Raw genomic sequence first — 13,115 nt, 5'->3', positions numbered from 1 at the left:
TAAACCAAATGTCTTGATGTCTCAGCTTGACTTTTTCGGTTCGAATTGAACCTGGTCCTTGCCGTTTACCGTTAAAAATTGAACATAAAAGTTGATGGTTTGTTATCACTTGTATTTTGGTTAGAACACCAACGACGTAGTTGCGGAATCTTCTCAAGACGAAGTCGATGCCAAGGGCTTCCAGATCAATCTGAGGATACGGATACTCGTTCGTCGCTCTTGATGCTATTGCCACTAGTCTTCCGTTCTCCACGCTATTCCCTTGTGCCAACATCGCTCCAAGACCTGTCTTGTGGGCATCAGTGAATATAAATGCTTGTTAACCCATATCATTATTTAGCGTAGCTGCTTGCTTTGCGAAATTGGGATGAACTCTGCATTTGACTGCATCATACATATATAGGAAACTTACTATAGGTCTTCCTTCGAACTGGGCGCTGATATATAGCTGAGCGCATCCACTTTAGCAGGACTCGGTCTCACTCCGATAAAACTAATTTGCAGTCCCCAGAATTCAATTTCTGATGATCCAAAAATGCATTTAAGAAGTTATGCCGGCATTGGATATGGCTTTCATGACTTCTTCAATTGCTTTGTTATGTTCTACATCATTCTTTGTCGCTACGATTAGGTCGTCATGTATGAGGCGAACTTGCGGAATATTGGTAAATAAAGGTTGAAGGGCTACGTTCGCCTTACACTGGTTTCACTCCCATTGTAAAACACTTGCACCTCTACAGCTTGTCGTTTGCGTGGAATACTGTCAGATATCTTGAATCCGGATGAAGCTAGATTTGACAGAATGCAGACTTGAAATCCATCTTTGAGAATATTTTTTCCCCGCTAAGCTTTGCTTTAATAATTATTCTCTTGCCTTGGAATAGGTAAATTTGACGCCTGGATGGCCTTGTTAAGCGCATCCATGCGGATAGCCCCGTCTGGTTTTGGTGCAATTACCGCGTTAGAGACCCAATGTTCTGATTCTATAGCTGGATGTTCCTCGTTTACGTCTTGACTCACCATTTTATCGATATCTTTGCGACTCGTTCCTTAAGATGATAAGATGTTGGCCTTGCAGGATTGGCAACTGGCTTAACTGACGTGTATATCAACATGCAGTTTTACTTGATGATTTCTCAGCTTTCCTAGGCCAGTGAAATTCTGTGGAAACCGTTGTAAGATATCTTGAAGAGCAGACTGACCATTCGATTCTATCAGGCAAGGGCTGTTAATTATATGTCAGTCCATAGGAACTGTCGAGCTTCCGAAATTTACAGCATATTTTGCAAAACCTGCCACTGGTATTGCTGGGCGGTCGTACGGTTTGATCTTGACGTTTGTATTAACCATTTTCTGTACGAGATTTCATCGTTCGGCCTCTTTCTTTCCAAACACACAATAATGCTTTCTCCCGTGTCCGCAAGGTCGGCAAGGACAGTAGCGAGACTGTTATTAATGACCAACTCGACCTTGAAGTCGTCCTTATGATGTCTGGCATCGTGCTGTGGTTGATGTTGACTCTTTTCTGTAACTCTAAATATATAAAAATATATAAATATATATATATATATAAAAATATACATCGTCCTGTTGGGATTCCTCAAGATCTTCAGATTTCAGCTCTTTAATTACTTTCTTTTTCCTGCCTACTGACTCGTGGTACCCGGTTGCATTGCAGAAATTGCATTTGCTTGTCCTGGCCCTGCACTTCTTAACATGCTCTATTACAGACGCCTTTATCTCTTGCCCTCAGTAGTGGCATGAAAACTTTAGATTCCGTTATGCACTCCGGTTCCGGGTGTAATTCCTAATTTCCGGGCGAGAATTAGTACCCTCACATGGTGCCCGCACAGGCTCGGGGACTCTCGGGATTTTTGCGAATTAAATAAACATCAGGACTTGTTTATGATTCTTGAATATACATAATGCCTAAAATGACAAAATATTAATCTAAAAAATGTCAAAAAAATCAGGCAATTTGTTTCTCAGCGGTGAATATTCTACACAGGCCTAATAGCTTATATCGATCGCGTTTTGCAAGTCATTATTAATAAGTTTGAACTTACAAAGATTAAAACAAAAAGATTTTTAAATTCTTTTATTTCGGCGTGAATTAAAGAATTTTCTTAGATCCTCAATTTCGTAAAGAGCCACCAAAATGTAAGCGCAGATGGATTTATTGGAGTAGAGAGGCATAGAAAAACAAAAAAAAATATTTTTGTCTGCAATTAACAACAAGGTAAATTTTTTTTGTCTGCAATTAACAACAAGGTAAATTATTTTTGTCTGCAATTAACAACAAGCAAGCGCAAAGGAACTCTTTCTGTAAAGATCAACATCTCAGCAGCTGCATGATTGTTCTTTAATGCCAAATGAATCCTTTTGGCCGAAATTTGTGAGATGTAAACGATGAAAATCAAATGGGCATGATAAACAAATCAACACCCGTAATTTGGAAGAGACCCAAAAGGGAAACTTGGCGACCAAAGTACAATGAACAACATCCCCATCCTGATAACATCTTATAGCTAAATACCGATAACACTAATAGAAAATAAATGTTTTATCCGTGTCAACTGCGTGTGATCAACAGCTTCCAACGCGTGTCAGTATAGTCGACCCCGATACTCGTCCCAGACCTTAAGAATTCGAACTAAAATTCATCTTCTGGTTCAAAAACTCCCAAATTCTCTTACTACCTAAAACCGTCTGTTTTGTCAACGTTTATGTCATAACTGTTGTATCAACTATATAATAACTACTTTCTAACTGAGCGTGAGGTCTATACGGCAAAAAATGTCAAACCGAGGTCTTGTTGTATTGACCGAACGATGGCGACACCGTATAGACCAAACAGTCGAAGTTAGTAAGTTTTTTATTATATGGATAATTCATGCATATATTGAAATTTAAATACTTCTTAAGGCGGCTTGACGACATTGGCGAAGAAAAGGGAAAAGAGCTCTATTTTGTAAAATACAAACACAACATCATATTTAAAATTAATGAAGAACGATCTGAAGAAATCATAAAACTTCATGCTTTAACTGGCTTATAAAAAGATCCGTATTAAATGTGATTAAAGTCGGATGTAAAGTTTAAAATAGTTTAAAATTTCGGACATTCTAATGAACATAGTATTTCAGGTATGTTGATATATGTATCAAATTGCATAACTTTCCTTTTGTAAAAGTTATTTGTAAAATCATTAAACATTGTGAGGTACAAGTTTATGCAAAAACTTCTTGGTGAAATTCAATTAACAACAACAAAGATGAAAAGCAAAAGAATCCCGTGAAGGTGGGAGTTTTTGAAATACAGTATATAACTGTCAAAACTCTTTATCGCAAGTTTTAAATACTGGCAAACACATCAAATTATTGTTTTTTAATCGTTTCCAAACATTGTTTGAACTCACAGACTTCATGAATATTTTAACTCTCTTTAATTTGATTGATGAAACGTCTTCCTCCGTTTGAAATTCATATTTTATATAAAGGGCGAATAATTTAAATTTTCAGTTGGGAAAAAAGCGCGTTTCCCTACAAAAATAATAGAATTACCTAAATTTTTCCAGTGCCGATGTCATATGAAATAAGGGAAAATTCGAAATATATTTACAGAAATATAATGTTTTTAATTCTAGTTCCGAATTTTAACCAAAGTTCCTTCAGGTGATAGCTTAGTCTATCGCCTTTTTGAAACATAAACCTTTGTTGGTCTGGTGCTGTCTTCTTGGCTTCTAGTAGCCTAAAAACAGACCTTTCGTTCGTGAGGCTTTTTGCGGCTGAGGCTCTCAACATGAACACTAAGCGTACCTATTTTTTACCATTACGGAATTAGTTCCATTGACCGGCCTTTCGGCCCTTCGTGCCGACCAGAGACATCTGTGCCAGAGATCAAGCATAATATTATGGTTGCGTATTGCGTTATGTGGTACCCTATATTTTAACCGCAATATATGTAACAGTATACAACACTTCAACCCATGTTTTCTTCCAATTTTTTTTAAATATTGAAACTGTTTTCATAATTCTCGTCTCCGAAGTATAACATTCAGGAATAAACAAAGGTATTACTGTTAAAATTGTATTTAGATATCAAGGTATTTATCAGTGTAGGTGTTGTGTTATTATTTATAGTTCATTAGAAATTGCAAACGACGCAAAATTACTGTAGAGAACTGTAGTACTATTGTAGAATGTAGTGATATTTCATCTTTGAGTTTTCACCTGTCTCTAGATGTTCATTTGGGAATAAGACATGCCTTTTTTCACAATATTAACACTATTTTCTATTTTAGTTTCAAGAGGAATTTATTTGCCCAGCAAGCCAGCATTCCGAATTACGCCCCTGTTGTCAACTTGCTTCACAACAATATTTGAGCATATCAAGATATTTATTGCTGTAGGTATTTATTATAAGTTCATTAGAAGGATCATATTATCTTAACAACCTTGTCATTGGGGTCGTAACGAACTGCCATGGTCATATGAATATATGACTCCCCCAAAATATTGATTTTATCATAGGCAGCCCAAATATGCATGATAATTTGAAAGTTTATTCAGAATAAAAGGGTTTACAAATCTATTTCTCCAGCTTAGATAAGTGGAAGCTATTGTACATAGCATAAATTTACCTATTTGTATTAACATAGTGCTTATACCAGTCTAGGGTACATCCATGCAATTGCCATGCTGAAGCTAGGTTTAGAAATGTATTATGTTTTTATGTGAAGATGTTTGAATTTTTTGGCAATCATCAAATATAATTATGTATTGATAAGGTCTGGTGAAATTAAGCAAGATGAATGAGAGTGTTACACCTAGATTGCTTGTTTAAATTTTTGGTGACTATTTTAACCATTGACAATGGAATGATTTGTTTTATTACACACCAACATCTTAGCGATTATATGCCAACACATGCATACTGCATGAGGTGTATAAAATAATTTCTCAGGCTAAAACATAATTCTGATAAATTAAAACATTTATCCTGAAGTTGTGGAAGCCAACTTCTAAGGATTTTCATCATCCCTAGGGTCACCAAAGTGCTGCATGGCAACTGCAGCTAGGGCACCTGCACAACTGCAATCATAGTCAGAATTTTTAAAATATATTGGCTAGACCACAGTGGCGATAAAATGTTAAACTATTCATATTTAAAACTTGACAGATTTTCTTACCTTTTTCCTTAAGAATCTGGATTCATTTTCACTGTGTGTGTTAACGATGTTCCAAATTGAATGATGTCTTTGCTCTGCTATTGAATGGGAAGGTAAAGGATTGTGGTTTATTACACATTTTGTATCTCCAGTTTCTGCATTCATTTACTAATGACTACAGTTATCAGCAGATGTGCATATATAAATATCCTTATTATATTATAATATGCTCATTTTATGACGTGGGAAAGTGAACACTACTGTATAATCCCAAAAATGGGAGATCACTAACCACTAAGAGCTTAATATTTATATTGGGGAAGTGCTGAGATTTGAGATAGATGACCAAAATTTTAAGGTATTGTAACATGTAAAGTTGACTAACAGAAACTATTTTCATGTGGATATCACCACATTGTCATGACAATTATGGCGAGATCTTTCCTATAGTGATACATGAGTGTTAACTGAGAATGAAAGAACTGTTTCCGGTTAAACTAGATAGATAGATAGATAGATAGATAGATAGATAGATAGATAGATAGATAGATAGATAGATAGATAGATAGATAGATAGATAGATAGATAGATAGATAGATAGATAGATAGATAGATAGATCCTTTAATTAAAAGGGCAGGTTGCAGCGAAAAGGCTGAATTGCGAACGCTAATTTACATTATTAATGGTTGATTAAAAAACAAAACTATTTTTATATTTATATGTATGGAACTACAAAACTACAAAGAGGTTAAAAAACAATTAAGCATGCAATAAAATGCTTGGAGGTGAGGGGAAAAAACTGTTTCTAAATCTGTTTAATTTAATCTGCAGAACAACAAAGTTTCTAGAGAGTCTCAGATTATAGTATGGGAAGTGTCTAGATGGTATAACATAAATGGTTTCCACTGCTTCTGTAGTAAATTCTTTAAATAGTTTTTCGCATGCTTTCACGCGCCTGTCACTTAATGACTTGATGCCACATTTTTCTAAGGCTAAGCAACCCGCATAGCAATTAAGTGGATAGATCGGTCCCAATATGGTTCTCTGGGGGACACCAGAAGGAACATGTAAACATTCGGACAAACAATCTCTTGCTAATTTCACTCGTTGTCTGTCAGTGATAAAGACAATAAAACCAACGTTTGATGAAACTTTCGTTGCTAAAATCGCGTTACCAGTTCCGTGACTAAATGACATATCTTGCTATTTGCTAATTACATAATTTACACACTCTTTCTCTGTAAATGTATTGCTTTCAGTCCAGCTTTTGATAAAGTCAACAACCAACTGTCTGTATGTATGGTTCATGTACAGTACAAGTATGTAGTACATGTAGTACTGTACTCCCCCTGATCTATGTGCGATGTGCGTACCCTCCGAACATTTTTGTATTTTTATTACTTTTAACTTTTTTAAAAAAACATGATAGGGCGATACAGAAAATTTTAACTGAATAATTTTGACGACCCGTCACAAGAAATTGGCGAGTTATTAAACTTAAAGTAGCAGGACTTTCAGTCGAGCAGTTTAATAGTATAAACAAATGTGTGTGTCCACAGTTAATACAATATACATGGTTTGGAGACCATATAATACTACAATACAACTCATTAACTATGTTGAGGCACATTTATGTAAAAAATTGTTCCTTTCGCATCTCATGTCTATTGTATTTTGCACAGATAAACCAATAGCAATCTTATAATTAACATATTTTTCAAGTCAAGGTTGATGAACTTAGCAAGACGAATGCCATTGGTACGTTTGGCTAAAATACAATAGACACGTGACGAGAAAGGAACCATTTTTTGCATAAACGTGGACAATAACATAGTTAATGAGTTGTATTGTACTTTCATTTAGTCTCCAAACCATTTATATTCTATTAACTGTGGTGTGTCAAAATTATGAATAGACAATGTATACGTATACGATGCTGATGTGGTGTATACGTTAACATATCGCGAGCATTTTTTTTCTATACGTTTGAGGTATATAGTAGCTAGGTTAAAGTGAAGTTCGGAAACGGATTGAGAATTCTCCTGTGGTACACACACGTATAAAAAAATCCCGCTTAAGTGGAAAGTAACCTTTATTCGAAAATCTAATTATCAAACACAGAGATAGGAACTTAAAAAATTTCAATTCAATTATAAACTACCGCTAACCAGAACCGAAGTCCTGTATGACCATGTCTTTGTGCACGACGCGGTATTTATAATATAATCTGTTTTTACCGAAATGATTATTCGGTAAAGAAGGTATGCAAACAGTTATGTCCCGTAAGGCACTCGAGATGCTGAAAATACACTTGAAAAAAAATTGTTGTAAACACTATAAAGCACTTGGACCACTCCACTATACACTTCATATGTGGGCGCGCGTATATTTATACACATAACTATACTTGCCAGAGAATGACGCCTGCATGATATCATTTAATCGTGATACGACGCTGATGTGTGGTACACGTTGACATTTTGCATGAACCGGGTACAGTTTTATGCAATAAGCCGATGAACGCATTCTCATAACTGCTTATGAGCACATGCTCATCTGCTCATAAAACTGTTTTATACTGTTCGATAACAAAACACTCCCACATTCCCGCTGAATGAGATATTTCAGGACCATTGGAAATTTTTGTTGATAAAATGAAAATTAATGTATGAACTAGCATGAGGAAGAAGAAAATTTCAGACATGGATGATTTAAACATTTATTATTTGTCTTGCAATTGTCTGGCAATTAGTTACATGCAGCAATAAAAAATAATTACTCCGGCGTCAGCGACGGAGTTGAAAATTCGCCTCGGTTTTGTTTTGTTTTGTTTTTTTTATTATTTTTCGTCGTCGCAAGTCTGTAATGGCGCGAAACATTCTAGTATTTAAAATGTGTATGTGATTGGATTTATCTATGTCCCAGTCTTGTCTCCCAAGAGTTGTGGTGCACAGCTTTGGCTAATTTTCCGATGCGCGATTCGATTTCGCTCGCATGATACGGCAATTCCTCCAAGAGGAACAAATAAACCGTTCTTTTCATGCTTTTCGATTAAGTTTAGACTGAATTGGGGTAAGAATATATTTAATACGTGTAGATTCTGGTCCTATTTAGTAATATCGCTGCTATTTCGCCGTTTAACAAGATGATGTGGTCGTGTATGGGCGCTTTGACTCGTCGTAGTTTGCACAGGATTGAAGATTTAATATAACTATATAAGCGCGAATTCCAAAGGCAAAGTGTAAGACAAAGCGAATGTATCATACCGTTTATTTACATTCTTGAACGATTTAACTTCTATACTTTTTAAAGTACAATGTGCTTCTGAATTTCGCGATCGAACATTTAGGTTCGCAAGGCATCTAAATGCGAATATGAACTGTATTGTTTATGTTCAGAAGCTCTATATTGAAGACTGGCACGTGCGCCGGAGTTAACGCCAGAACAGGCGTCTTGTTACTTCTAAATCGTTATCGCTTTTTGCTCGTTTGCCATGGTTTCCTTAAGAAAGGTTTAGTAAACCATTTGGCTAAGTTTAAGTTCTAATCTTCATCATCCTCATCATCATCATCATCATCATCATCATCATCATCATCATCATCATCATCATCATCATCATCATCATCATCATCATCATCATCATCATCATCATCATCATCATCATCATCATCATCATCATCATCATCATCATCATCATCATCACTGCCTTTATTTTCCTTCACATCTTCAATCTCGTGGTCATTTAGAAGCCTTTTTTTAAGAAACTTTCTCTTATCAACTGCAGTCAACTGGGTCAAAATCATCATTTTGGATAAACGCATCTTTTGTATGCATTATTTTCTTATGCACTGGGTCTTTCTTTATTTGTCTCATTCACAAAAGGCGCTCTAAATAAATATTTCTAATTCTTTCTGGAGTCTAGGCATAACATTCAAGTTAGCTCTATCTTTAGCAGTGTGCTTATCGAAACCAATGCTGATAAGCCTTTCTTCCATTTCTTCAAAAGCTGTGTTACTTCTTTGTTTTGCTTCTTCTATTAACGGTATCCAGGGATCCATTTCTTCTTCAGATTCTGATTCAGTCGCCGTCGAATTTCCAGATTGCTGAGTGGAAGTTGTTGAGACATCATCTTGGAAATCTCTTTCTTGACTGTCCATGTCTGTTTGAGACATGTTTCTTTCTTGTTCTCGTAGTGGACAGTATTCCTGTTCGTGTCTGCGCTGATTGTAACCGCGGCTAAAGTATCTTCCGCAAAATTAGCAGCTCATTCCCTTACCACTGGAGGTGTGGGAATGCCTTGTTATCGAACAGTAATGCAGTTTTATGATCAAATGAGCATCTACTCATGAGCAGTTTATATGAGCATGTGCTCATCTGCTCATCGCATGAAACTGTACCCGGCTCATTGAGATTTTTTAGACCAAAACTCCTATAGTTAATTTTGTTCAATTTAGAAAGTAACGCATGTCGGTAACAATTTTTAAGCAGACGTGTAGTGCTCATAACTACGATGAGCAGATAAGAATGTGCTCATAACTGCTCGTGCATGAGCAACTGCTCATCGGCCCATCGCAAAATTGATACTCGATTTTTGAATAGATTGATATTGATTCAGTGTCCTTTTCAAGCTTTGCTATAGTGCTCGAGCTAAACACATTTTGTCAGTGTTATTAATACGTATATAATTGATTTCATGTCGTTTCTTTCCGGTGCCTCCGTTGGGCATCTCAACGTTTCATAATATTAACATTTACTGAATCATTTAATCTGAATTCTCGATTAGATTGAATAACTCGTTCAATTTCTGCGAATTAAAACACGCTCAGATGTTAAGCCTGTTCTCCACTAGGCGAATGTATTCGCGCGAACAGATCAAAAGTAGGAAGCGATTCTACTTTTTTGCGGCGAATTTTTTCGCAAACCAATCACATCACCGGATCTCAGATATCGCTTCGCATCGCGCGAATACATTCGCCAAGTGAAAAACGGGCTTTAATCTCTCACTATAGACATAAAGTGTAAAGATACTGGATATTCTGGAAAAGGACGAGCAATTACAGTATGTACCTATTTTGATAAGGCTCAGGCACAAATATGCGAAGCAAGGGTCACGCATGCGCAAGCTTTTACCTGTCGTCTACTTGTGTTCCACCCCATCCCCACACGGGATAAACCTAACGAAAGAATCACTTGACCAGCCTTGACCAGGGTCTTTGCCGCAGCGTGGGCCGTGGAGCGTTGGTAAAAGAGCCTGGCTTGTGAGGTTTGTTTTACAGCGCTCTGGCTGAGCCCACGTCATCCCGGCGGCCTTCACTTCTGCGTCTATGCTTCTTCGCCAGGTCTGCTTTGGTCTGTCTACCTTTTAGTAGACGACGAGCATTGCTTGAAAACATTTCGGGCGTATAAAAATCGAGCAATTCATTGAGAATCTACGCAATTTATTAACTTATGTTATTAATTAGGAGCATTCATTGCAACACAAATATAATTTTGAAGGTGTATTCCATAAATAGATCTAAGTGGTTAGAAAGAAACGACGCTGTGTTGTTTATGTATTGATAGATCCCTAACACGAATATATATTATGTCGATAGCAAGTCGATACCTGATATTCCGCATACAGTACATAAATTATATTATTATGCCTTACTAATGCAATCTCGATTGTGATTGGCTAAAAACCTACAGATAATTCTCAATGTCTTGCCACCTACACGACATTGAAAATTATCCGTAGGTGACGTAATTTTTTGCCGCTAGTTAGTTGTCAATAATGGCGCAGGCTTCGCCTCTAAAAAGGAAATACATAATAAAACAATTATTGAATTCGGTTTTCGCATGATATCGAGAATTATCAAGCCTCAGTTTGCGTTATCCACCTCAGCTTCGCTTCGGCGAATAATGCAAACTTCGGTTTGATAATTCTCGATATCACACTCAACCTCATCCAATAATTGTTAACTATACAAAACGGACATTTCGTGCAGTAATCAAATCATTTTGGCGGTATACAGTATTGTAAAGTAAAAAGCAAATTCTGAATAAACATCTTGAGAATCAAAATATAATTCAAACAAGACACAGATTGAGACTGTAAATTTTCGACTTTATTACAAAGTATTCTATCTGAAGATGACTTTGTAATAAAGTCGAAAATTTACAGTCTCAATCTGTGTCTTGTTTGAATTATATTTTGATTCTCAATATGTATTGTTTATTCGGAATTTGCTTTTTCATGGTTTTTCATGGTCATGGTTTTTGGTCTACACTATTGATTATAAGTGTATTGTTTTTTATAGATTTACGCGTCGAAGTATCCACATCATAGACATAATATGCACCGCGGTCGGTTTATTTACATTATTTACAACGCAACTATTTTAGCTATTCTTATGAAATGACGGATATATTGTTGCCATCATTGAATGTAGTCACAGCTGTTTGACGATGAGAAAATAGACTAAACTGACTAACTGAGAAAATCGCGCCCGGTTTACATAGGCAACTAGAATTATAATTTAATAGTGACAATATCCGCGACTATAACGTAACTTGAGTACTTTGAGCTAGTTCATTATATTTTTACTGGCATAAATCAAAATGTTTATGTTGGGACAAACGTCAGGTTGCTTAGGTATTACAGGGCATAGCCTTTGCACTATCCTTGGATCCCCATAGTCTTTTCCCCTGTTTGAGTCAGTTCCCGGTTTGAGTCTAGGGCCTGTTTTGTGCTGTTGGAATTTAGTTTTTCGTAGAGTTTCACATATCCATCCCCATTTTCTCTTCTTGATGTCAACGTCAATGGGGCTTTGTCCCGTTCTTTCCCATAGTTTTCTGTTGGAGATGACATCTGGCCAGCAAACATTGAGAATGGTTTTGAGACATCTGTTGATGAAAGTTTGTATAGTTTGTGGGTGCTGGTCTTTGTTGTCCTCCATGTTTCTGAACCATACAACAGCATTCACATTTGTGTTGAAGATTCTGAGTTTGTTGCGGGGTGAAAGGGCTGAGGAGCTCCAGATGAGGCGCGTAGGGAGTTGTTTAGCAACACAAGCACAAGCTGTTTAATGCCATTATAATAGAAAAACATGTCTTTTTCTGCCAGTATTTAGCGATAAAAACCAGTCGCTTAGCTTGAAACAATAATTGCATTGGGGGAGTATGTTCATATATGTTTGTTGTTCCACTTACCCTAAAAACAATAGCCTTGAAATGGAATCAGTGTAGCATAAGACGATCGTATATAAGAATACACTTCGAATTAAAAACTTCTACCAACGCCTCTAAAATCTAATCAAAGCGAGCTGTTTTTGACGAATCGCAATTACTCCATGCGCGTCTGATCTTTATAGATCGCGTCACAAACTGTACTAATTACACGTATTGGGAGCCATATATATATATGTATATATATATATATATATATATATATATATTATATATATTATATATATATATATATATATTATATATATATTATATATATATATAAGTATAATCTTGTTGTTCGAAAAGACAAAAGAGTGCTCAATACTATAAGATGTTATAGTAGAGCGAATTAAGTAGATGAAATTAAGTCATTAATTTCATCATTAATTATTTAATTTTTTGTCGACGGGCAAATTAAGGAATATATTGGAATGACTGCAAATTCGTTCAAAGAAAGATTCCGTAACCACAAGAAGTCGATTAACAACGAGAAGTATGAAAAGGAGACGGAGCTCTCAAAGTATATCTGGGGATTGAAAAGAGACAGTACGGAGTTCGAGTTGAAGTGGTCAATTCTGCGTCATGCTTATCCTCACAAACCTGGTGGAAAGCGTTGTAATCTCTGCATTGAAGAAAAACTTTGCCTAATGAAAGCTGATGAGCATATACTTTTAAACAAAAGATCAGAACTATATGCTAAATGCCGCCATCGCGATAAATTTTATGCTGGAAATT

General features: G+C 36.1%; 1 protein-coding gene across 2 annotated transcripts in view; it reads left to right on the top strand.

Moving 5' to 3' along the window:
• The first annotated feature begins 3,907 nt into the window (after window positions 1–3,907).
• LOC114533267 overlaps window positions 3,908–13,115 on the top strand; it is a 15,116-nt gene continuing 5,908 nt past the window's right edge. The window contains exons 1-4 of one of the 2 annotated variants that reach the window (XM_028554768.1): window positions 3,908–4,072; window positions 4,304–4,407; window positions 5,205–5,283; window positions 10,181–10,230. The gene's annotated coding sequence lies outside the window, so the exon portion shown is untranslated. The remainder of the gene's footprint in view (window positions 4,073–4,303; window positions 4,408–5,204; window positions 5,284–10,180; window positions 10,231–13,115) is intronic. The other variant, XM_028554767.1, reaches the window with a different exon arrangement.

Source organism: Dendronephthya gigantea, unplaced genomic scaffold (genome assembly GCF_004324835.1).
Source record: "Dendronephthya gigantea isolate DGI-Jeju-01 unplaced genomic scaffold, DenGig_1.0 000088F, whole genome shotgun sequence".
Taxonomy (NCBI): domain Eukaryota; kingdom Metazoa; phylum Cnidaria; class Anthozoa; order Malacalcyonacea; family Nephtheidae; genus Dendronephthya; species Dendronephthya gigantea.
Note: the sequence above shows the minus strand (reverse complement) of the source record. Positions and strands in the feature narration are given on the sequence as shown.